Here is a 26610-nt window from a genome sequence, read left to right as displayed (position 1 = left end):
GTGTTAGTGTTATGCCTTTTTTCTCTTTATAAGAGACTTTATTTAGATAAGTTGATACCGACTGATATATCTTTGCAAATGGCTGATAAATCTACTGCTCTTCCTGTTGGTATATGTGAGGATGTTCCTGTTCAAGTTACTAATAACTGCTTGATATTAACTGATTTTGTTGTGTTGGAAATGCCTGAAGATGATAATATGTCTATTATTCTTGGGAGACCTTTTCTTAACACCGCAGGGGCTGTTATTGATTGCAATAAAGGAAAAGTTACTTTCAATGTCGATGACAAGGAGCATACCGTTTATTTCCCCAAGAGGATTGATAAAGTATGTGGAGTTAATATAATTTCTAATGTGAGAACTATCAAAGTTGGAGCTATTGATTGTCCTATATATGAGCCTAAAGAAGGATATCAAAATATTATGACTGGATCCATATCAATACAATTCAAGGTAACATGATTGATTTGAGGTTTATTTCTTCTTATGCTATATAAAATTTATTTGGTGGCAAGACTTGATCAACCTTGTTAACAAATACTTTTTATGTGCATAGAGGAGGTAAGCAACATCTCTTTCTTCCTCCACTTGTTTTACTCGCTGTAGAAATACCTTTGTATCTTTACTTTATTGCATTATTGTGCCAAGTAAAGTCTCTAATAGAAAGTTGATGCTAGATTTGGATTTCTGCGCAGAAACAGATTTTTAGCTGTCACGAATTTGAGTTTTTCTCTCTGTAGGAGAATCTAAAAATTCTGTAAAAATTCACTTGTGATCCTCAGATATGTACGCAACTTTCATTAGTTTTGAGTTCTCTGATCTGAGCAATGGAAGTACCTCGAAAAAATTCGTATTTACTGGCTGTCCTGTTTTGGCAGATTCTGTCTCTGTTTTTTCGCATTGTCTCTTGTGGACTTTAAGTAAGGCTTTCTAGACATGGAGAGCTGTAGCTAATATTTTATTGAGTTCTTGCAATGTGTCAATACAGGACTAAAGTGGATTAAAGTTTTTGAGTACTAACCCCTCTAATGAAGTTTATGAGAAGTTTGGTGTGGCAGAAGTTTTCAAGGGTCAAGAGAGAAGGGTGATATAATGTGATCAAGAAGAGCCAAAAGCCTAAGCTTGGGGGGAGGTATACCGGCATCACTCATTCTTTGCATATTATAGTTTCTGGATACTTGTACATATTTGTTTAGTTTCTTAAAGTGGTTTTCTAATAAGAGGGAGATGATATTTGGGGAAGTGCTGCCTGAAAATAGATTCTAGACTGATACCAAAAAAATTATCAAAAACAGCCAGAAAGTTATTTTGCGAAGCAAATTTTTGTGCATGTTCCCCAGGTTGTTATCTAACTTTCATTAGTTGAACACTTTTTGATATGAGCAGCGGAAGAATTTCTTAAAAATCGATTACTGTACTGCTGTCAAGTTTGACAAATTCCTGCTCCTTTGTGTTTATGTGACTTTTCTAGTTTTCATTTTCTAGTTTTTGCTTTGTTTCTTTCCTAAAACACAAAAATACCAAAAATATTTATGTTGTTTCTCTTCACCATTTGCTTATTTTGGTTTCTTGCATTTATTTTGCTTTATTTGCTATCGTTGGTTTGCTATAAGAAAATCCAAAAAGATTTTGCTTTGTTTGCTTGTTTCCTTTTGTTCTTGTTTCCAATTCGAAAACACCAAAAATATTTGCTGTTCTTCTTTGGTTTTGTAAAGTTCATTTTGGAGTTCAATGGTCTTCGGTGGCTGGAGCGTGGTTTTCATTTCATATTATTCAAGCTACACAAGTGAAAGGCAATAATGACGATATACAACAATTCGACTGTGGTGAGAGGCTGGTATGAACTCTATTTGTTTTCATTTTTGTACATATGCTCATCATGTGAGCATGCTTAGTTGGTTCATGTGAGGTATATGTCATTTAAGAAAGTCTAGTAGTTCATGATCTCTCATGTTTAGCTCCAGTTTATTAATATGAGTAGCATGTCATGGATGTTTGCTTGCATTGTTTTATTCATAAATAGGTATGACATTGTGGTATCCTCCTCTGAATAATTCATTCGAATTGACTTGGCACATGCTCACGCATGCATATGACTGAACAAAAGTCAATTAAGCCTCGATGATTTACTTTGCCTCAGAGTTCTTGTATCTCTTTTATGCCTCCGTTAATTTATTTTGCCGCAAGCATGATTATGACAGTGACTGCTCTCTTGATTGTCATTCCCTAGTCTATTGCTAGCCTTCACTTGTACTGAGCGGGAACGCTGCTCGTGCTTCCAAACCCCTGAAAACCAAGTTATTCCAATGTGTCCACCATAAATACCTATGCATGGCATTTCAAACCATTCCAAGTAAATTCTCATGCGCTACCTTTAAACCTTCAAAATGCTTCTCAATTTGTGTTAATGTTTTATAGCTCATGAGGAAGTATGTGGTGTTTATCTTTCGACCTTGTCATTTACTTTTGACAGACTTGCATAATAAGAGCTGGCAACGGGGTGCCCAGCCCCAACTAATAACTTCATTAATAATTCTCTTCATATGTTTTGCTCTGATTCATCAGTAAGCAACTTAATTTTGCAAATAGACAGTCCTCCATGGTATGAGATTGATGGAAGGCGCCCGAGGATTCGGTTAGCCATGGCTTGTGTAAGCAAAGGTTGGGGGGAGTGTCACCCATAATAAAACTAAAGTACGTGTGTAAACAAAAGAGAAGAGGGATGATCTACCTTGCTGGTAGAAATAACGTCCTTCATGGGAGCCGCTCTTGAAAGTCTGGTTGGCGAGGTAGTTGGTGTACCCATTACCATTCGTTGACAACAACAAACACCTCTCAAAATAATTTTACTCCTGTTTAAAAAATGAAAAGCTCTAGCGCATGTTAATCCCTGCTTCCCTCTGCGAAGGGTCAATCTTTTACTTTCATGTTGTGTCACCATATTTTCTTTGAGCACTTTCTTGAGAGCACAACTGTCATTCTTAGTATAATATGCTTGTCCCAAAATGTGATTAACTGTGGTATAACTTTGATGCTTTTATCTTTGACAATCTCTATTTCTAGTCTTTCCATGAACTTCAGAGGTGCTCGCGCATTTATGTTTTGCTGTACAAATACGGGCAAGCGAGATACCACTTTATCATATCCTTTTATGAACATTGCAATCCTGCTGATAGACATGATTCATGATGCTTATTATTAATTTGTTGGTACCTTTCCATGATTGACATAGCTATTAGATGATCTTATTTGCATGTATCTTATTATGAATTGCCTAAGTACTTGTCCATATCATGAGAATATTTATATCATATGAACAAATGTGTCCGTGAAAGTTCTTTTATCGCACTCAGTTGTTAACTGAATTGCTTGAGGACAAGCAATAAGCTAAGCTTGGGGGGAGTTGATACGTCCAAAATGTATCTACTTTTCCGAACACTTTTGCTATTGTTTTGCCTCTAATTTTTGTATTTTGGATACAACTAACACGGACTAATGTTGTTTTCAGCAGAATTGCTCTGGTGTCTCATTTTTGTGCAGAAATTCAACTTTCAGGAAAATCCCCGGAATTTATGTCGAAGGGCTTATTTTTCCAGAAGAATCACGGAGCCAAAAGGGCAGGCCTGGGGGAGGCCCAGGGCCCCCACACACTAGGCCGGCGCGGCCTGGAGGGGGGCGCGCCGCCCTAGCGTGTGGCCCCCTCGGCCAGCCTCTGACGCCCCCCTCTGGACTACTGATGGCGTGTAACTCACACGTTCGTTGGGAACCCCAAGAGGAAGGTATGATGCGCACAGCAGCAAGTTTTCCCTCAGAAAGAAACCAAGGTTTATCGAACCAGGAGGAGCCAAGCCAAGAAGCACGTTGAAGGTTGATGGCAGCGGGATGTAGTGCGGCGCAACACCAGGGATTCTGGCGCCAACATGGAACCTGCACAACACAACCAAAGTACTTTGCCCCAACGAAACAGTGAGGTTGTCAATCTCACCGGCTTGCTGTAACAAAGGATTAGATGTATAGTGTGGATGATGATTGTTTGCAGAAAACAGTAGAACAAGTATTGCAGTAGATTGTATTTCAGTAAAGAGAATTGGACCGGGGTCCACAGTTCACTAGAGGTGTCTCTCCCATAAGACAAACAGCATGTTGGGTGAACAAATTACAGTTGGGCAATTGACAAATAAAGAGAGCATGACCATGCACATACATATCATGATGAGTATAGTGAGATTTAATTGGGCATTACGACAAAGTACATAGACCGCCATCCAACTGCATCTATGCCTAAAAAGTCCACCTTCAGGTTATCATCCGAACCCCCTCCAGTATTAAGTTGCAAAGCAACAGACAATTGCATTAAGTATGGTGCGTAATGTAATCAACAACTACATCCTTAGACATAGCATCAATGTTTTATCCCTAGTGGCAACAGCACAACACAACCTTAGAACTTTCTGTCACTTGTCCCTGTGTCAATGCGAGGCATGAACCCACTATCGAGCATAAGTACTCCCTCTTGGAGTTACAAGCATCTACTTGGCCAGAGCATCTACTAGTAACGGAAAGCATGCAAGATCATAAACAACACGTAGATATAACTTTGATAATCAACATAACAAGTATTCTCTATTCATCGGATCCCAACAAACGCAACATATAGAATTACAGATAGATGATCTTGATCATGTTAGGCAGCTCACAAGATCCGACAATGATAGCACAATGGGGAGAAGACAACCATCTAGCTACTGCTATGGACCCATAGTCCAGGGGTAGACTACTCACACATCACACCGGAGGCGACCATGGCGGCGTAGAGTCCTCCGGGAGATGATTCCCCTCTCCGGCAGGGTGCCGGAGGCGATCTCCTGGATCCCCCGAGATGGGATCGGCGTTGGCGGCGTCTCTGGAAGGTTTTCCGTATCGTGGCTCTCGGTACTGGGGGTTTCGTCACGGAGGCTTTAAGTAGGCGGAAGGGTAAGTCAAGAGGCGGCACAGGGGGCCCAAACCACAGGCCGGCGCGGCCAGGGGTGGGGCCGCGCTGCCCTAGGGTTTGGCCACCCCGTGGCCCCTCTTCGTTTCATCTTCGGACTTCTGGAAGCTTCGTGGAAAAATAGGCCCCTGGGCTTTGATTTCGTCCAATTCCGAGAATATTTCCTTACTAGGATTTCTGAAACCAAAAACAGCAGAAAACAAAGAATCGGCACTTCGGCATCTTGTTAATAGGTTAGTTCCAGAAAATGCACGAATATGACATAAAGTGTGCATAAAACATGTAGATAACATCAATAATGTGGCATGGAACATAAGAAATTATCGATACGTCGGAGACGTATCAGCATCCCCAAGCTTAGTTCTGCTCGTCCCGAGCAGGTAAAACGATAACACAGATAATTTCTGGAGTGACATGCCATCATAATCTTGATCATACTATTTGTAAAGCATATGTAGTGAATGTAGCGATCAAAACAATGTATATGACATGAGTAAACAAGTGAATCATAAAGCAAAGACTTTTCATGAATAGCACTTCAAGACAAGCATCAATAAGTCTTGCATAAGAGTTAACTCATAAAGCAATAATTCAAAGTAAAGGCATTGAAGCAACACAAAAGAAGATTAAGTTTCAGCGGTTGCTTTCAACTTATAACATGTATATCTCATGGATATTGTCAACATAGAGTAATATAATAAGTGCAATAAGCAAGTATGTAGGAATCAATGCATAGTTCACACAAGTGTTTGCTTCTTGAGGTGGAGAGAAATAGGTGAACTGACTCAACATTGAAAGTAAAAGAATGGTCCTCCATAGAGGAAAAGCATCGATTGCTATATTTGTGCTAGAGCTTTGATTTTGAAAACATGAAACAATTTTGTCAACGGTAGTAATAAAGCATATGCATCATGTAAATTATATCTTATAAGTTGCAAGCCTCATGCATAGTGTACTAATAGTGCCCGCACCTTGTCCTAATTAGCTTGGACTACCGGATCATCACAATGCACTGTTTTAACCAAGTGTCACAAAGGGGTACCTCTATGCCGCCTGTACAAAGGTCTAAGGAGAAAGCTCGCATTGGATTTCTCGCTATTGATTATTCTTCAACTTAGACATCCATACCGGGACAACATAGACAACAGATAATGGACTCCTCTTTTATGCATAAGCATATAACAATAATTAATAATTTTCTCATTTGAGATTGAGGATATATGTCCAAAACTGAAACTTCCACCATGGATCATGGCTTTTAGTTAGCGGCCCAATGTTCTTCTCTAACATATGCATGCTTAACCATAAGGTGGTAGATCTCTCTTACTTCAGACAAGACGGACATGCATAGCAACTCACATGAAATTCAACAATGAATAGTTGATGGCGTCCCCAGAAACATGGTTATCGCACAACAAGCAACTTAATAAGAGATAAAGTGCATAATTACATATTCAATACCACAATAGTTTTTAAGCTATTTGTCCCATGAGCTATATATTGCAAAGGTGAATGATGGAATTTTAAAGGTAGCACTCAAGCAATTTACTTTGGAATGGCGGAAAATACCATGTAGTAGGTAGGTATGGTGGACACAAATGGCATAGTGGTTGGCTCAAGGATTTTGGATGCATGAGAAGTATTCCCTCTCGATACAAGGTTTAGGCTAGCAAGGCTTATTTGAAACAAACACAAGGATGAACCGGTGCAGCAAAACTCACATAAAAGACATATTGTAAACATTATAAGACTCTACACCGTCTTCCTTGTTGTTCAAACTCAATACTAGAAATAATCTAGACCTTAGAGAAACCAAATATGCAAACCAAATTTTAGCATGCTCTATGTATTTCTTCATTAATGGGTGCAAAGCATATGATGCAAGAGCTTAAACATGAGCACAACAATTGCCAAGTATCACATTACCCAAGACATTTATAGCAATTACTACATGTATCATTTTCCAATTCCAACCATATAACAATTTAACGAAGGAGAAACTTCGCCATGAATACTATGAGTAGAAACCAAGGACATACTTGTCCATATGCTACAGCGGAGCGTGTCTCTCTCCCATAAAGTGAATGCTAGGATCCATTTTATTCAAACAAAACAAAAAACAAAAACAAACCGACGCTCCAAGAAAAGCACATAAGATGTGATGGAATAAAAATATAGTTTCAGGGGAGGAACCTGATAATGTTGTCGATGAAGAAGGGGATGCCTTGGGCATCCCCAAGCTTAGACGCTTGAGTCTTCTTGATATATGCAGGGGTGAACCACCGGGGCATCCCCAAGCTTAGAGCTTTCACTCTCCTTGATCATGTTGCATCATACTCCTCTCTTGATCCTTGAAAACTTCCTCCACACCAAACTCGAAACAACTCATTAGAGGGTTAGTGCACAATAAAAATTAACATATTCAGAGGTGACACAATCATTCTTAACACTTCTGGACATTGCATAATGCTACTGGACATTAGTGGATCAAAGAAATTCATCCAACATAGCAAAAGAGGCAATGCGAAATAAAAGGCAGAATCTGTCAAAACAGAACAGTTCGTATTGACGAATTTTAAAATGGCACCAGACTTGCTCAAATGAAAATGCTCAAATTGAATGAAAGTTGCGTACATATCTGAGGATCATGCACGTAAATTGGCTTAATTTTCTGAGCTACCTACAGGTAGGTGGACCCAGATTCGTGACAGCAAAGAAATCTGGAACTGCACAGTAATCCAAATCTAGTACTTACTTTACTATCAAAGACTTTTCTTCGCACAACAAAACACAAAACTAAGATAAGGAGAGGTTGCTACAGTAGTAAACAACTTCCAAGACACAAAATAAAAACAAAGTACTGTAGGTAAAAACATGGGTTGTCTCCCATAAGCGCTTTTCTTTAACGCCTTTCAGCTAGGCGCAGAAAGTGTGTATCAAGTATTATCAAGAGACGAAGTGTCAACATCATAATTTGTTCTCATAATAGAATCAAAAGGTAACTTCATTCTCTTTCTAGGGAAGTGTTCCATACCTTTCTTGAGAGAAAATTGATATTTTATATTCCCTTCCTTCATATCAATAATAGCACCAACAGTTCGAAGAAAAGGTCTTCCCAATATAATGGGACAAGATGCATTGCATTCAATATCCAAGACAACAAAATCAACGGGGACAAGGTTATTGTTAACGGTAATACGAACATTATCAACTTTACCCAAAGGTTTCTTTGTATAATGATCAGCAAGATTAACATCCAAATAACAATTTTTCAGCGGTGGCAAGTCAAGCATATCATAAATTTTCTTAGGCATAACAGAAATACTTGCACCAAGATCACATAAAGCATTACAATCAAAATCTTTAATCTTCATCTTAATGATGGGCTCCCAACCATCCTCTAGCTTTTTAGGAATAGAGGCTTCACGCTCTAGTTTCTCTTCTCTAGCTTTTATGAGAGCATTTGTAATATGATGTGTAAAAGCCAAATTTATAGCACTAGCATTAGGACTTTTAGCAAGTTTTTGCAAGAACTTTATAACTTCACAGATGTGGCAATCATCAAAATTCAAACCATTATAATCTAAAGCAATGGGATCATCATCCCCAATGTTGGAAAAAATTTCAGCAGCTTTATCACAGGCAGTTTCAAGCATTTTAGCGATTTCGAGACAGTTTCGCGCTTTGCATTAGAAGTGGAAACATTGCTAACACCAATTCTTTTATTAGTATTAGTAGGAGGTGCAGCAACATGTGTAGCATTAGCATTACTAGTGGTGGTAATAGTCCAAACTTTAGCTATATTCTTCTCTTTAGCTAGTTTTTCATTTTCTTCTCTATCCCACCTAGCACGCAGTTCAGCCATTAATCTTATATTCTCATTAATTCTAACTTGGATGGCATTTGCTGTAGTAACAATTTTATTATGATGATTCTCATTAGGCATAACTTTCGATTTCAAAAGATCAACATCAGCAGCAAGACTATCGACTTTAGAAGCAAGTATATCAATTTTCCCAAGCTTTTCTTCAACAGATTTGTTAAAAGCAGTTTGTGTACTAATAAATTCTTTAAGCATGGCTTCAAGTCCGGGGGGTGAATTCCTATTATTGTTGTAAGAATTCCCATAAGAATTACCATAGCCGTTGCCATTATTATAAGGATATGGCCTATAGTTGTTACTAGAATTGTTCCGGTAAGCATTGTTGTTGAAATTATTATTTTTAATGAAGTTTACATCAACATGTTCTTCTTGTGCAACCAATGAAGCTAACGGAACATTATTAGGATCAATATTAGTCCTATCATTCACAAGCATAGACATAATAGCATCAATCTTATCACTCAAGGAAGAAGTTTCTTCGACAGAATTTACCTTCTTACCTTGTGGAGCTCTTTCCGTGTGCCATTCAGAGTAGTTGATCATCATATTATCAAGAAGCTTTGTTGCTTCACCAAGAGTGATGGACATAAAGGTACCTCCAGCAGCTGAATCCAATAAATTCCGTGAAGAAAAATTTAGTCCTGCATAGAAGGTTTGGATGATCATCCAAGTAGTCAGTCCATGGGTTGGGCAATTTTTAACCAGAGATTTCATTCTTTCCCAAGCTTGAGCAACATGTTCAGTATCTAATTGTTTAAAATTCATTATGCTACTCCTCAAAGATATAATTTTAGCAGGGGATAATATCTACCAATAAAAGCATCCTTGCATTTAGTCCATGAATCAATACTATTCTTAGGCAGAGATAGCAACCAATCTTTAGCTCTTCCTCTTAATGAGAAAGGGAACAATTTTAATTTTATAATGTCACCATCTACATCCTTATACTTTTGCATTTCATATAATTCAACAAAATTATTAAGATGGGCAGCAGCATCATCAGAACTAACACCAGAAAATTGCTCTCGCATAACAAGATTCAGTAAAGCAGGTTTAATTTCAAAGAATTCTGCTGTAGTAGCAGGTGGAGTAATAGGTGTGCATAAGAAATCATTATTATTTGTGGTTGTGAAGTCACACAACTTAGTATTTTCAGGGTTGGCCATTTTAGCAACAGTAAATAAAGCAAACTAGATAAAGTAAATGCAAGTAAACTAATTTTTTTTGTGTTTTTGATATAGCAAACAAGATAGCAAATAAAGTAAAACTAGCAACTAATTTTTTTGTATTTTGATTTAGTGCAGCAAACAAAATAGTAAATAAAACTAAGCAAGACAAAAACAAAGTAAAGAGATTGAGAAGTGGAGACTCCCCTTGCAGCGTGTCTTGATCTCCCTGGCAACGGCGCCAGAAAATATGCTTGATGGCGTGTAACTCACACGTTCGTTGGGAACCCCAAGAGGAAGGTATGATGCGCACAGCAGCAAGTTTTCCCTCAGAAAGAAACCAAGGTTTATCGAACCAGGAGGAGCCAAGAAGCACGTTGAAGGTTGATGGCAGCGGGATGTAGTGCGGCGCAACACCGGGGATTCGGCGCCAACGTGGAACTGCACAACACAACCAAAGTACTTTGCCCCAACGAAACAAAGTGAGGTTGTCAATCTCACCGGCTTGCTGTAACAAAGGATTAGATGTATAGTGTGGATGATGATTGTTTGCAGAAAACGATAGAACAAGTATTGCAAAGATTGTATTTCAAGAAAGAGAATTGGACCGGGGTCCACAGTTCACTAGAGGTGTCTCTCCCATAAGACAAACAGCATGTTGGGTGAACAAATTACAGTTGGGCAATTGACAAATAAAGAGAGCATGACCATGCACATACATATCATGATGAGTATAGTGAGATTTAATTGGGCATTACGACAAAGTACATAGACCGCCATCCAACTGCATCTATGCCTAAAAGTCCACCTTCGAGTTATCATCCGAACCCCTCCAGGTATTAAGTTGCAAAGCAAATGTACAATTGCATTAAGTATGGTGCCTAATGTAATCAACAACTACATCCATAGACATAGCATCAATGTTTTATCCCTAGTGGCAACAGCACAACACAACCTTAGAACTTTCTCACATCGTCCCGGTGTCAATGCAGGCATGAACCCACTATCGAGCATAAGTACTCCCTCTTGGAGTTACAAGCATCTACTTGGCCAGAGCATCTACTAGTAACGGAAAGCATGCAAGATCATAAACAACACGTAGATATAACTTTGATAATCAACATAACAAGTATTCTCTATTCATCGGATCCCAACAAACGCAACATATAGAATTACAGATAGATGATCTTGATCATGTTAGGCAGCTCACAAGATCCGACAATGATAGCACAATGGGGAGAAGACAACCATCTAGCTACTGCTATGGACCCATAGTCCAGGGGTAGACTACTCACACATCACACCGGAGGCGACCATGGCGGCGTAGAGTCCTCCGGGAGATGATTCCCCTCTCCGGCAGGGTGCCGGAGGCGATCTCCTGGATCCCCCGAGATGGGATCGGCGTTGGCGGCGTCTCTGGAAGGTTTTCCGTATCGTGGCTCTCGGTACTGGGGGTTTCGTCACGGAGGCTTTAAGTAGGCGGAAGGGTAAGTCAAGAGGCGGCACAAGGGGCCCAAACCACAGGCCGGCGCGGCCAGGGGTGGGGCCGCGCCGCCCTAGGGTTTGGCCACCCCGTGGCCCCTCTTCGTTTCATCTTCGGACTTCTGGAAGCTTCATGGAAAAATAGGCCCCTGGGCTTTGATTTCGTCCAATTCCGAGAATATTTCCTTACTAGGATTTCTGAAACCAAAAACAGCAGAAAACAGCAACTGGCACTTCGGCATCTTGTTAATAGGTTAGTTCCAGAAAATGCACGAATATGACATAAAGTGTGCATAAAACATGTAGATAACATCAATAATGTGGCATGGAACATAAGAAATTATCGATACGTCGGAGACGTATCAACTACTTAAGGGTTTCGATCTAAAAACGCGAGACGGGAAGTCGAAGTCGCCAGAAACCATCCAGTACGCCGCCACCGTCGCGAAACTCCGTCTCGGGACCAGAAACTTCGTTCTGGCACTCCGCCGAGACGGGGAATTGGAGGAGATCATCGCCATCATCACCACCGACGCCTCTCCATCGACCAGCAATGTTTCCCCCATCCATGTGTGAGTAATTCCCCCGCTGTAGGCTGAAGGGGATGGTAGGGATTAGATGATATTGGTCATGTAATAGCATAAGATTGTTAGGGCATAGTGCTTAGTGTCCGTAATTGGTACTTTGATGATATTGTTGCAACTTGTTATGCTTAATGCTTGTCACTAGGGCCCGAGTGCCATGATCTCAGATCTGAACATGTTATTGTTTCATGATGATATGCATTGTTTTATGATCTTACCTGCAAGTTGTACTTGGACACATGCCTATGGATTGCTTAGTACTTGGACACATGCCTATGGATTGCTTAGTACTTGGACACCGTTTTATTACTATCTGCAAATGCCCTGCTTTGATTGTTACATGAGTTTCTCTCATCCATGCAACGCCCGTTCATCCATCCCTGTGCCTACAGTATTTTAATCCTGCTGTTTACTATAATCACTACTGCTGTCTTTGTTACACTGCTGCTGATATTTCACTACTGCTACTGCTATAAAAATGTTACTACTGATAAACTCTTGCGAGCAAGTCTGTTTCCAGGTGCAGCTGAATTGACAACTCCGTTATTAAGGCTTTCAAGTATTCTTTGTCTCCATTGTGTCGAATCAATAAATTGGGTTTTACTTCCCGCGAAGACTGTTGCGATCCCCTATACTTGTGGGTCATCATCCACTCAAACACAGTAAAAGAGGCAATGCGAAATAAAAGACAGAATCTGTCAAGACAGAACAGTCCGTAAAGACGAATTTTTCGAGGCACTTAACATGCTCAGATGGAAAAGCTCCAGTTGAATGAAAGTTGCGTACATATCTGAGGATTACTCATGAATTTTTTCAGGATTTTTAGATTTTTCTACAGAGAGAAAAAATCAAAACCGTGACAGCTAAAAATCTATTTATGCGCAGAAATCCAAATCTAGTATCAACTTTCTATCAAAGACTTTACTTGGCACAACAATGCAAGAAAATAAAGATACAAAGGTATTGCTACAGTAGTAACAAGCACCTTGACTCAAATATAAAATAAAAATTGCAGAAATAAAAAATGGGTTGTCTCCCAAGAGCGCTTTTCTTTAAAGCCTTTTAGCTAGGCATGATAATTTTCATGATGCTCTTATAAAGATGAGAGTTGAATATAAGAGAGCATCAAAAAGCAAATACCAAACACATTTAAGTCTAACCCACTTTCTATGCAAAATAATCTTGTAAGAAAACAAATTATTGAAGCATGAAGCTACTAACATAGAAAGACAAAGCAAGTGCAACTTCAAAATTTTCAACAAAAAGAGAGGTGACTTAATATTATTGAGATATATAAAACCATGTCTCCCTCTCTCATAATAATTTTCAGTGGTATCATTGATAAACTCAACAATATAGCTATCACATAAAGCATTATTATCATGAGTCTCATGCATAAAATAATTACTACTCCCAACATAAGCATAGTCATTCTTATTAATTGTAGTGGGAGAAAATTCAACAAAGTAGCTATCATTATTATTATCATCACCATAATCATCAAATATAGGAGGCATATTGTAATCATAATTAATTTTCTCCTCAATAGTAGGTGGACTGGAAATAACATAAGCATCATTGTAATCATCATATATAGGAGGTAAAGTATCATCAAAATAAATTTTCTCCTCCATGCTTGGGGGACTAAAAATATCATGCTCATCAAAATCAGCTTCCCCAAGCTTAGAATTTTCCATGGCATTAGCAACAATGGTGTTCAAAGCATTCATACTAATAACATTGCCATTAGCATGCATATAAAGTTCCATAGGTTTTTTAATTTTCTCTTCAAACACCTCATGTCCTAACTCAAGATAAATACTATAAAGATCTCTAATTTTTTTGTTGTTTTCCATTAAGCCTAACTAGTGAAATAAAAACAAGAAATAAAAAGATATAATTGCAGAATCTAAAGGAAATAGCTTCGAGCACTCACACACCAGCAACAGTGCTAGGAAATAGCTTAGTAGTCGGAGGATGTGAATACCTTTTACCTTACCTCCCCGGCAACGGCTCCAGAAAATAGCTTGATGTCTACGCACGGTTCTATTCCTGTAGACAGTGTTGGGCCTCCAAGAGCAGAGGTTTGTAGAACAACAGCAAGTTTCCCTTAAGTGAATCACCCAAGGTTTATCGAACTCAGGGAGGTAGAGGTCAAAGATATCCCTCTCAAGCAACCCTGCAATTAAGATACAAGAAGTCTCTTGTGTCCCCAACACACCTAATACACTTGTCAGATGTATAGGTGCACTAGTTCGGCGAAGAGATAGTGAAATACAAGTAATATGGATGATTATAAGTAGTAATTTCGATCTGAAATAAAAATGGCAGCAAGCGAACATGTAGCAGAACTTGTTGGAAACGGTGTTTCAATGCTTAGAAACAAGGCCTAGGGATCATACTTTCACTAGTGGACACTCTCAACAATGATCACATAATTGAATAAATAAATGCTACTCTCAAACACTCTCTTGTTGGATAACAAACACCATTCATTGTGTAGGGCTGCAAAAACACACCTCAAGCCGGAGTAAACAAGCTCCACAACGTCATAAAGGAATCACACACGATGCGCACACTGTCACCATCACACCGTGGAGAGTGACTCCGGAGTTCATATTAAAGTAACCTCTAGAGTGCATAATAGACAAGAGTAACATCTACATATTCAACTAGATTACAAAGCTCATGATCACATAAAGATCACACCATGGGAGAGAGAGATGAACCACATAGCTACAGGTAGAGCCCTCGGCCTCGGGGGAGAACTACTCCCTCCTCATCATGGGAGACAACAACGGCTATGAAGATGGCGGTGGTGTCGATGGAGATGACTCCGGGGGCAATTCCCCATCCCGGCGGCGTGCCGGAACAGAGATTCTATCCCCCGAAACTTGTCTTCGCGATGGCGGCGGCTACGTAACTTTTCGTGGAATATGACTGATCGTTCTAGGGTTTTTACTTCTGGGAGAATATATAGGCGAAGGGGCGATGTCGGTGGAGTCCCGAGGTGGGCTCCCCACCTGGCGGCGCGGTAGAGGGGTGGGCCGCGCCCCCTATGGTGTGGCCAGCTCGTGGCCCCCTTCGTCTCTCCTTCGGACTCCGTAAAGCTTCTGGAAAAATAGGGACGTGGCCTTTTGTTTCGCACAATTCCGAGAATATTTCCTGTGTAGAATTTCTGAAACAAAAAACAGCAGAAAAAAGGAACTAGCACTTCGGCATCTTGTTAATAGGTTAGCCCCGGAAAATGCATAAAAATGATATAAAGTGTACATAAAACATGTAGCAATTGGTATAATATAAGCATGGAACATGAGAAATTATAGATACGTTGGAGACGTATCATCCGTCACCTCCCGCCGCGCCCTATGGCCTATTTGTACTCCCTCCTCCACCCCCCAATTTCGAGATCCTCATCCCGTCGGCAAGCAAGTAATAGGCGCACGCATCTCCAGCCGGCGACGGTGGCGGCGACTACATCTGGACTACTTCATCTACTTCCTGGTGCATCACATCTTCAACGCCGGTGATGACTGTAAGGAATCCCTTATACCGGTACCGCGGTAATGTTTAGATCTAGGTTAGGAGTTGTGAATTTTGTCTAGGGTTTGGTCTTGTAGCAGGGGTTAGTCAGGATTGTGCTAAGGTATCATGATCTTGCTAGGGTTCGACATTTCCAGTTGCTTCTTTGTCCCAAATGTATCACCTACCATGATCTTGCTAAGGTTTATGCTATTCACAGTTGCAATGAACTTCTTGTCTGATTTAGGATGATTGTTGGTATGGTTTGCGTTGTCCAGTTTAGGCATGTCTTTGTTTGCAAGTAGATTCACGTTATATGTACTACGATGTGTGTAGGACTCCTTCTGTGATGACTTTAGCTAGGCGCTTGTCTGCGTTGGGGACTCTCAGATCCCTTCGCAAGTTCCCGACTCACAACCCGCCTATGACACCAAGGTGGCGGTCACCCCTCTGCCGTCCATCAATGGGCATGTGGCTGACCTGGTGGCTCAGGTAGCGGCAGAGGTCGCGGCTAGGTTGGCCACCACAAAGAAGAACAAGAACCACAAGGAAGCGGACATGACCTTTGAAGGCCGGGCAGAAAGGGATTGGCACCATGAAATGGCTTCCATTCATGTCCAGCTTCATCTTTGAGAAGATGTGTGGCTTGACCAAGACCAGAGTGAGAACTGACAAAGGATTCAATGAAGTCTATCTAACTGCTGTGGTGAATGGCCCGTTTGAACACTGTGGCGTCTCCGCGTGCTCCACTCAGATGTACAACCACCTGAGGAAGTGGAGGCAGAGGTGACTCACCATTAGCAGGCTCCGCGATCTAAGCAGGACTCAGTGGTGCGCGGACACCAAATGCATCATCCTTGAGGGTGAGAACTACTGCGGGCACGTCGCGGTGAGCACGCCCAGTCTACCTCACTAACTCTTTTGACCAGCCACTACCAGAACTAATATCAATGTTCCTTCGTATCGTAGGATCACCCAAAGGACGCGGAGTTACTGAATGTGCCCATTACCAACTACGACGAGATGCATACCATCTTCTTTTTCGGCATCGCCACCGACAAGTACGCCATGGGGTCCATTGAGCCCCTGGGCTTGGCTGCAACAAATCCTTCACCCGAGGATGATGAAAGCTAGGAGTCCGACACGATCAACCTCGACGGGCCACCTGAGAAGGCTTGCGACCCGCCTGAGAAGGTGACCGCCGGCAAGACAAAGAGAGGCGCCTTCGCTGACGATGATCTGGTGGCCTTCACCAACATGACTATTGCTGTGAAGGACGTCGCACAGGCCATTAGGGACAACAAGCCCACGGACATGCACCCTGACATGTACAATGCGGTCATGGACATGCTTGGCTTCTTCGAGAATGATCTCATGGCCGCCCTGAGCCACCTCGTCGACCACTAGGCCCATGGTTGCAACTTTTTGGGCATGATCGAGCCACACCGCGTCCTCTGGCTAAGGAACTACCTTGCCAAGTACCATTGCAAGGTGTAGTGATGCCCTTGAGGGGGTGGTTTAGGGGATGCATGCATGGAGGTGATGAACTTGATGATGATGATGTTGATGATGTACAGTTTGGCAGTAGCTAGGGTTGAAAACATTTGGTGGTCCCCTTTTGTAACTATGATGAGGTGGTATATATTAACCCCTCAGGTGATGGTGAACTTGCGGTGTAAGGATGACACCCACTTTTGTTGTGGTTGTAGGATGATACCATGGTTGTGTAGGATGAACTTGTGATCCACTTTTGGAATGATCATGCATGCCCATGTTAGTTTATCATTTGCTGTCAACACTTGTGTAGTTCTATTGCTCTGTTATGAATTGCTTCATGGTTGTGATCGATTACCTGTTCTTATTATGCCGTGCTAGTGGTATGTGATGTTCCGCTGACGGGTTCGAGGAATCTATAGCTCACGGCGGGTCTGTCAAGACCAGGTCAATGGCTACTCCAACAACAACTACCGAGGGTATGCAACATTGGAGGAGGCACAGCAAGAGTACCTCACCTTCCTGGAAGAGGAGTTGCTGGAGGATCATGCCATCGATGAGGCAGTGCCATTAGCACAACTATCGTCGGAGGAAGTACATGCTCTACAAGGAGCACCACCAATGATCGTCTCAGTCGGGTAAAAGATTACATCACTGCCTTCCTCATCATGGTGATCGTGAGGATCTTGTTCTTATGAGTGGTGTCTGATCGTATGTAACATGCTATGGCATAGTAATCTCGTCCTATTTAAATTGTGGTAAGGATATGAAATTGTGATTTGACCAAATAATTGATTCATGTTTTCATGCGTGCAACTTGGACTGAAAACGTGCAACCAAACGATAGGGTCTGTCTTCCTTCTCCGGTGCACAAAAGACCGCCCAGGATACCAAGCGACATGCGTTTTATTGCCCATGACCCGTTCGCAACGCGTAAAGATGCTCATCTCGCTGACGCAGTGATGCAGAAATCCCATGCAGTCTACCAAACACGCCTATGTACCCGTTGACACACTGCACGCATGCTCCGGTCAAAAGATGTGAAACGAACCTGCCCGCCGGCGAACATCGACTCGCGACCTGCTACCCGGTACATCGATGAATCGGTCCTCGGTTGAGTTATGGCCATGTATGAACATGACCAGAAGCTGCTATAGATATAGCTCACTGCCGACATACATCTTTTTTCAAACGCACGGCTTGAATTGAACAAACCAGCGCCTTCTGCCACTTTGATGGAGTCTTGACTCAAGAGCTGGGTCGCGGCAGCCACTAGTTCTGCGTCGATTTCTGCGGCAGCAACTGTCAGGGGCTCAAATCTAGCACGTTTAAATGGTCTCTGTCTAATACCCAAATTTCCAATGCTTCCCATTCCCATAAGATCGATCTGTGGAATTGAACTGTTCATCACATTTGGCGCACTCGTATGTTACCGTCCTCTCCAACCTTATCCCCTTGCATCTAGCGGTACACTTCGAGTGGGATTCTCATAGACTAGTGCATAAGGATATATGTTACTCATAATTTTATAGGCAGGGTATGCGCGTACAAAGTGACCACTAAACACTCATTTAGTGTTTTTACCTATCAACCTATTGTTTTTTTTAATCTCTATCTCGTGGGTGAATATGTCCTACAAGTATAGGAGAAAACAGTCTGGGAAATCATGGAAGCCAACAAAGAAAGAATTGGACCGGCCCACTTGTTAGAGCATCTCCACCGGTGCGTCCCAAATAGTCGCCGGCAGGGTCGTCGACACTGCTGTATGGGGGGCGCCGGTAGTGCATCCTCTATTTGGGGACGGTGTTCCCACACCGGCGCCTCCCAAACGGCGGTTTCCAATTTTTTTTCTTTTTACAATATTTTGAAACAACATATCAATCATATTTTATTCATACTATATTCAATAATTCATACAATCACACAAATATTACTTAATTATTCATGCAATCAAACAAATAGTACTTAAATTATTCATACAATCAATCAATCAAACAAATGGAAATTAAACTATTCATATAACCAAACAACCAAATAAATAGAAATAAAATCATGCATTGTTGATGGCTCTTCTCCTCGCCCACAAATGCGCAGCTTGATCCGCCTTAAGTTGTGCATGGACATATGCATCTCGAATTTTATTGTGCATATGAAGAAACGCGGTAAATTCTTGGGGTACATGCTCTACCTCAGCAAGTGGCCCTTGATAATCAAATGGTTGATCATCCTGCACAGGTTCGTCGTGCTCGCTCTCAATGATCATGTTGTGCATGATCACACAGGCGTTCATCACCTCCCACATCTGAGACTCAGACTAAAGTGAGAGCAGGGTACGTGACAATGGCGAAATGCTGCTGAAACACCCCAAAAGCATGCTGAACATCCTTGCGTGATGCTTCCTGGCATGTGGTAAAATAAGATTCCATCTCGTTTGCTGGAGAGGGAATTGTCTTAAAAAATATAGCATACGTCGGGTAGATACCATCATCTAGATAGTACCCATTATTGTATGCGTGACCGCTTATCTCAAAGTTCATGGTAGGAGCTTGTCCCCCAGCTAGCCTGGCAAACACCGGAGAGCGCTGCAACACGTTGAAGTCATTGTTTATTCTTGCCATGCCAAAAAATGCATGCCAAATTCAAAGGTCATGGTCTGCCACTATCTCAAGAATGACACTGCACTCACTAGTATGCCCCTTGTAGATCCCCTTCCAAGCAAAATGGCAATTCTTCCAGCCCCAATGCATATAGTCAATGCTTCCGAACATCCTAGGAAACTCTCTTGCTGCATTTTTTGCAGGATCGGAGCTGTATCATCTGCTCTTGATGCTCTCAAATAGTCTTTAGCAAACACGGCTATGACGGCTCGGCAAAACCTGTAGAGAGTCTATGTACATGTCGACTCTGCCATCCGTAGGTAGTCATTGGTTATATCTAGAGGAGCTCCATATGCTAGACAGCGCATTGCAGCAGTGCATTTCTGGATTGAGGTGAAGCCCCCACAAACCCGTGCAATCATGCTTGGCCATGAAGTAGTTGTCGTACACCCTGAAGCCGTAGACAATCTTCAAGAACAGCACCTTGTTCATCCTAAACCGGCGTCGAAATTCCTTTGGCGAATAAGTCGCGTCGTCGTTGAAGTAGTCGGCGTCAAGCAACATTGCGCCGGCTTGACGATGCCGGTTGATGTTCCTACTCTTTCCTGGCTTTGAGCCGCTGCGCCGAGGCACCACGCGAACACGCAACATGTTTGTCAGAATCAGCTGCTGCTGTTGCCGCCAGACAACCTCAACGTTCTGCTCCTCCGTGAACAGCCGCACCATCATCTTATCGTCGCTGTCCATCGCAGCAATCGAACGAACACCTTGCGGACGGGGCGGTTGTGCCACGGTCGCGGCGAGCTCTGTTCCGGGCGAAGCAGCGGCCGCTGGTCAAGGGGGTGTCGGCCGTGTCGATGGACGACAGTTCCTAGACAGGCGGCGGTGTCTGTTGCAAGCTGGGGGCGTGGTAGCAATGATGGCGATGTAGAGGGGTGGGAGTCGGCTCAGGCGTGGGTAGGATGTGGGGAAATCGGTGCGTCTGGCTGCCAGGCGAAGCCCACGCTTGTTTTCTGATGTGCCGCGAGGCGCCGACGCGCCCGCTTCACGCCCTACACGAAGGGGCCGGCACTAGGATGCCGGCGATTTTATTGGGTTTGAAAATTAACCGGCGTCATTTAGGACGGACCGGTGCGAGCCCAAAAACCATATCGGCCCCCAAATCGCTATTGGAACCGCTATGGGGGCCGCCGATGAAGACGCTCTTAGAATACATGGCGTTGGGGGAATGTGGTGGACGGTCAAGGCAAGTAAGGAAAATAATCTAATCCATTTGCAAAACTTCACCCCAATATGGATATTTTAAGATTTACCTTAATCTGATCTTTTTTTTGGGTACCATCGCGAAATGCTCATGCGTTACGGTTAGGCGCTCACGCCTAATTCTACCGCCGTGGCAGTACCACACCAAAGGCTATTGCCCAAGTCCTAGCCGTACCATGCCAAATGTTACCACCAGGGTGTTTGGAGGTACCAAAATGGATCAAATCTAGCTATAAACTTGAAAACGTTCATTGCACGCTAATATTTCGCAAAAAAAGGTTAGATCTGCCACAATTGCAGACTATCAACCCGAACACATAATTTTTGTTATCATACTTCTCACACGAGTGAAATTGATGATGCAATTAGATGTTTGGAAAGATTAGCACGCTCACATTTGGGCGTCGTTCGGCCGCTCGAACTAATCACTCGTTTTTTTGCACTTGGGTAAAAAAAAAAATACAGGTATCAGTCCCACAAAATTTTGGTACAGGTTCAACATTTTTTGTACCGTCGGGTACCATCAGTTTGTTACCACTTGTTTGAACACCATCAAATCGATGCAGATGTACCATTCATATAAGTGCCAACCTCTTATAAACTTATCTCTACTATACAGGGCCGGTCCTGATGTTTCGAGGGCCCAGGGCGAAACGGTAACCTAGGGCCCCTTAATACAATCAGCATAATAACAATTACTAAAAGTATCCATAAAATTTTAGGATACTTAAACTATGCATGAAATCTAGATAACTTATATATATTATGATTAAAATTTTCTTATAACATTTCTAGATACAAACTCATATATGATGGCATATCAATATCATTGTGACTAATTATTAATTTCGACTCGAATAATGTTGTCGCAGTGGCTAGTGGGCGCATGAGAGCCGGTGATGGTATATCAATAACATGTATGAATAATTAGACACATTTTTTATTTGTTTGGATCACACCTTCTAGTTGTTTTCGGCACCGTCTGATGGGCGGTCAACCACCTATTATTCGCCTTGTGTGTCTCAATGACCTCTAATTAATACCCGGCATGTTGGGCGCTGGTTGTGTTTATTAGTAGGTTTGGGTCTTCTACCTTTTGCAACAGCTAGAACAATCAACGTGAGAAGAACAGGTTTTTTTTGGAAGGGGGAAATATAATTGGAAATGTGCTGATTGTGTGTTGTGCAACGAGCCATAAAACGTTATTGTGGCCATAGTTTATCCCACTTGCCACAACCACTTAAATACTTAACGACTTTTTTTTTCTTTGAGCAGAGAAAACTTAATCTCATCGTAGTTTTGTTTTCAGCGGAAAGCTAACAAAAGAGAAAAGGCCCGTACTAACGAATCAAAAAGGCCATGTTCCAGCCCAATGGAAAGAGGTAACGTTGTCCTCGTCTCCCTGAACAGACCGAAGAAAAGAGCTCGAGCGTCTCTAATGGCGCCCCGCCGCCGCCAGCCCGCCACACTAGCTCCGAGCCCCTCCCCTGCCGCGTAAGAATAGGACCCCCTTGTTCCCAGGGGTCCGGGGCGGCCGCCCTCCCGCCCCCTAGGGCCGGCCCTGCCACTATATTAAATAGCTAGAGGTGATGGGATAGTTCGTATGTTGTTCGGCAGGAAAAAAAATCTCCACCTTCAATAATCCCGCACGTTTAGTGAAGCCCGCCATCATCGCCAACCATCATAGCTAGGAAATAGGGACCGTTCACGTCTCAGCACCCCTCCGTTGATTAAATCTCTCTCCAAACAAAATCTCGGCGGAACCAACCCATCACCTCATCTGTCTCGACCTCTCCGGCGCCTCCCTCACATCTCCCCGATGGCCTTGCGCCCTCGCTGCAAGGCGTCGCCGACTGCGCGACCTCAGCCTCCCGTCAGCAGCTTGGCGGCTGGCACACGACGGCAGCCGGGCCGTGGCGGCACAGCAGCATACCGGTCCATGAGAGAGGGTGCACAACGGATGGGTGCAGAAGCACAAGGTCGCCCGTTCAGTCCCTCCTCCCCTTCGGGTCCTCCTGTGGCGCAGTCCTGCTTCTTGGCGGAGGCGAAAGGCCAGAACGGCGCGTAGTGGTCGTCTTCAAGCGGAAGACTGATCGAAGGACCCGACGACAATCTCATGCACCTCCTCTCGAGGTGAACAACATGCGTAGTTCTTCCAACTGAAAAAGCAATCCCAGTTTTTTCCGAACCTCAGATTTAGTTGCTCATTTTAATTTTTACTCCTTACCTTTTCCCCAATTTGTCCAAATTATTTAAACAACATGCCCAGTTTATGTCTCTGATGGGGTTTCTTTGTTTGTGAATGTTCCCTTGACATGCTATGTCTACACAATTCATATGCACATAATTGAATTGATCGCACATCCTCCTATAATCATATCAGTTCCTTTGCCCAGCCATGTTTCCACAATGCATAGGCACATGACTGAAATTGATAGCTAAGTAGCAGATCCTGCTGTGAGCATTATATGTCACTGGTTTGCAAATGGGCACTGAAAGTTACTACAATAATTGTTTGCTGCAGGGAGAGCAGTTGGAGCGATTCACATCTGAAAAGAATGCTAATGATCAGTTGTTTGCTTCTGCGGCATTCGATAGGTAAGTCTGCTGTAAATATGCATACCGATTTTCTTCTTGCGTTGTGATAAGGAATTTGATACATATATCTTGTTGGCCTAGGTCAATCAATGGGCTTGGGAACCCAGGACAGCAAAAAATATCGAAATATATGGACACTTGGTGTTGCAGAGCTGTTCTAAGTTAAGATATCCAGAAACATTGGAAAGGGAAATTGTAAGGTTAAATATTTGAGACGCTACCCATTTTCTTGGGCTTAATGGTGCTCAACTTCTCACTTTCTGCATTCGTTCACAACATCATGTTAGTGTTAATTTTCTTGCAACTATGATATCTTGAAAGCTTGATGCTTTAATAAATGATGAGAATTCTCCTTAGTCTGTAGAGTGTAGATGCTGTAACGACTTCACAATTTTCATCTTCATTCCCATGATAATTTTGTACTAGAGGTGCTGTCTTATTTTATATCATGTTATGCTTTTATATGGATTCTTTTTTGGCAAGCCATGTCGACTCTGCCAATTTGTACTATATTATTCCATCTTGCGAAGGCAGTACATACAGGCTTTAGGAAGGTTGATAAATGCAGTGAGAATGGTGTACACTTGTACAAAGTTTATCTGAGCTTCACTTTGGTCATGAGAAGTAGGTTGGATCTAACAAATTTGACATGGTAAGGAGCATCTACCTTCTTTGGTACATCCGACTACATCCGGAGGGGCTGCGGCCCGGCACAGGACATCAGAGGTGGGGCGACAGGGCCGTGGTCGCCTCTGCGTAATCCCAACATATCTGCTTCTCCTCTTCTGACATCGACGTCACATACTACCTCATGGCTCGAGTAGCACCAGCAAAACGGCATTCACTGGCTCATCTGATGCTACCACCTCAGTGCTAACATCCTTCTCCAATTTTGGCATGAATAGTGGTTCCTGCATATTGCAATTGGGTGCTAACACTTTCAGTTTTAGAACCACATTATTTCAAGGTGTACTTGTTGTTATCAAATACATTGTTCACAGGAAGATGCACTTCAGGTTAATTTTGATTTTTATCTTCATGTTCATACTTCAGTAGTGTACTATACATATGCTTGTATTCTCTTACTAAATTGATGATTCTACATTCCGAACCAACCTCAACTCAACTCCCATTCACCAAGATATTTCTTGGTGAAAGTCCTCAAGTTACCATTACTTATTTTTAACAGTAGGCTAAATTTGTCAGTTGGGCATTACCAAGTATTGTATCAAACCTTATATGTAAGAAGCCACAGGGTTACTTAAGTTTCTTCCATCTGTCAAAAATAGAATATGTTATTTTTTAAGGTTCGTATTTATCTATGTGAACTGCAAGTTCATTGGTGGAAAAATCGATGGACGAGACAGAAAAATGGCATGTGTAAGGTACACATGTTACATATGCCATGCTCAAGTTAAATCTGCGCCAAGTTTTTGGTTCTGGTAGTGTGCTTATTGATGCCTGATGTCCTCAATATTGGATGGTTCTTCTACACAAGTTCAAAGTAAGAATTCTACTCTTTCTATGGATCATCACAACTTCATCAATATTTTTGTTGCAGAAGATGTAGTCACAGTTTAGAAATGATATTGTGTGTAATTTTAAGTTGCACCTAAGATGCAAAAAATAATTTCCCTAGATCTTTTTTTGCGTGTATTGTTAATATCACCTCGTGCTTGTAAATTTATAGGAAAGAAAGAGGCAAATTTCTGTAAGTTTATCTGAATCTTTGTTAGCTAAGTAGTTTGTCAAGCTTTGAGTCTGTCATCACGCACGATCTCCTTTATGCTCTGTCTTGTTGTTGATGGAGACTAAACCGATGTTGGAGGTATGCACTTGCTTCTACTCTCAATTGTACTTTCTGTGTGAAGCCATGAACTCTTCTTTTACTTAACCTTCTACTTGTTTTGTCTCAGTGCTCAAATGCAGATTGGTGTTTGCTCGAGTTGGATTTCTCTTGCGGCAGGTTCATATTTACTTTCCTCGATGCCTACTACATGCCCATCAAGGTATGGTAATACTTGTTGGAACAAGCACTCCGTTCTCTCCTAAAAGAACATATGTAATCCAATTTTTAATGTTACATGAATGAATCTCTGGAAAAAGTAGATGTGTAATTTGACTTGGTGCATCTGATTTTAAGGCAATGCTCATATCATGTCAATCAAAAGTGATGACACCTTGGAAATTAATCTGGTAGGATTTATTAGAATCCTTGCTGTTTCTTCAGACAAGAGATGCTTGTGATTTTTTTCATGTGAACTATGGTACCATGTATATTTGTAAATGTAGCGGAAATGAAATATTTAAGTCTTGCAGGGCTGTGGAGTGGAATCCCTTCTCGTGGAGAAGCTGGAGGGCGCTATGTGAGTCATTGCCTCTCCTGTAGATGACTTACAAGTAAGGTTGTTTACCCAAGGTAGCGGCCGAGGAATCTGTCGTTTTCGTCAATGAGGTCTCAAGCATAGGCAACTTCTGTAGGATAACGTTGCATAGAAAACAAAAATTTTCCTACCGCGAACACGCAATCCAAGCCAAAATGGAATCTAGAAGACGGTAGCAACGAGGGGGTATCGAGTCTCACCCTTGAAGAGATTCCAAAGCCTACAAGATGAGGCTCTTGTTGCTGCGGTAGACGTTCACTTGCCGCTTGCAAAAGTGCGTAGAAGATCTTGATCACGATCGCTTCCGGCGCCACGAACGGGCAGCACCTTCGTACTCGGTCACACATTCGGTTGTTGATGAAGACGATGTCCACCTCCCGTTCCAGCGGGCAGCGGAAGTAGTAGCTCCTCTTGAATCCGACAGCACGACGGCGTGATGTCGGTGGCGGTGGAGAACTCCGGCGGAGCTTCGCTAAAGCTACGCGGGAGATATGGAGGAGAGGGGGGCGGCTAGGGTTTGGGAGGGGGTGGCCGGCCACTTCAAAGGGGCGGCCAGCTTGTGGTCTTAGGTTGGCCGGCCCCCTCCCTTGGCCCCTCATTATATAGGTGGAACCCCAAGTGTTGGACTCCAAGTCTTCGAATAAGAC

General features: G+C 42.4%; 2 long non-coding RNA genes across 3 annotated transcripts; both read left to right on the top strand.

Annotated features, from left to right (window-relative positions):
* The first annotated feature begins 22934 nt into the window (after positions 1-22934).
* On the top strand, positions 22935-23938 carry LOC139835162 (uncharacterized). The gene is made up of 3 exons (XR_011750892.1): positions 22935-23114; positions 23506-23579; positions 23661-23938. It is a non-coding gene; the product is annotated as an uncharacterized lncRNA (long non-coding RNA).
* A 615-nt stretch (positions 23939-24553) lies between these two features.
* On the top strand, positions 24554-25712 carry LOC127325057 (uncharacterized). 2 transcript variants are annotated; one of them, XR_007866843.2, is made up of 4 exons: positions 24554-24595; positions 24947-25083; positions 25270-25407; positions 25496-25712. It is a non-coding gene; the product is annotated as an uncharacterized lncRNA (long non-coding RNA). The 2 variants fall into 2 exon arrangements; XR_007866792.2 differs by lacking the exon at positions 24554-24595 and having other exon boundaries at positions 24698-25083; positions 25496-25706.
* The last annotated feature ends 898 nt before the right edge of the window (positions 25713-26610 follow it).

Source organism: Lolium perenne, chromosome 1, assembly GCF_019359855.2.
Source record: "Lolium perenne isolate Kyuss_39 chromosome 1, Kyuss_2.0, whole genome shotgun sequence".
NCBI lineage: Eukaryota > Viridiplantae > Streptophyta > Magnoliopsida > Poales > Poaceae > Lolium > Lolium perenne.
This window is presented reverse-complemented; position numbering and strand designations above follow the sequence as displayed.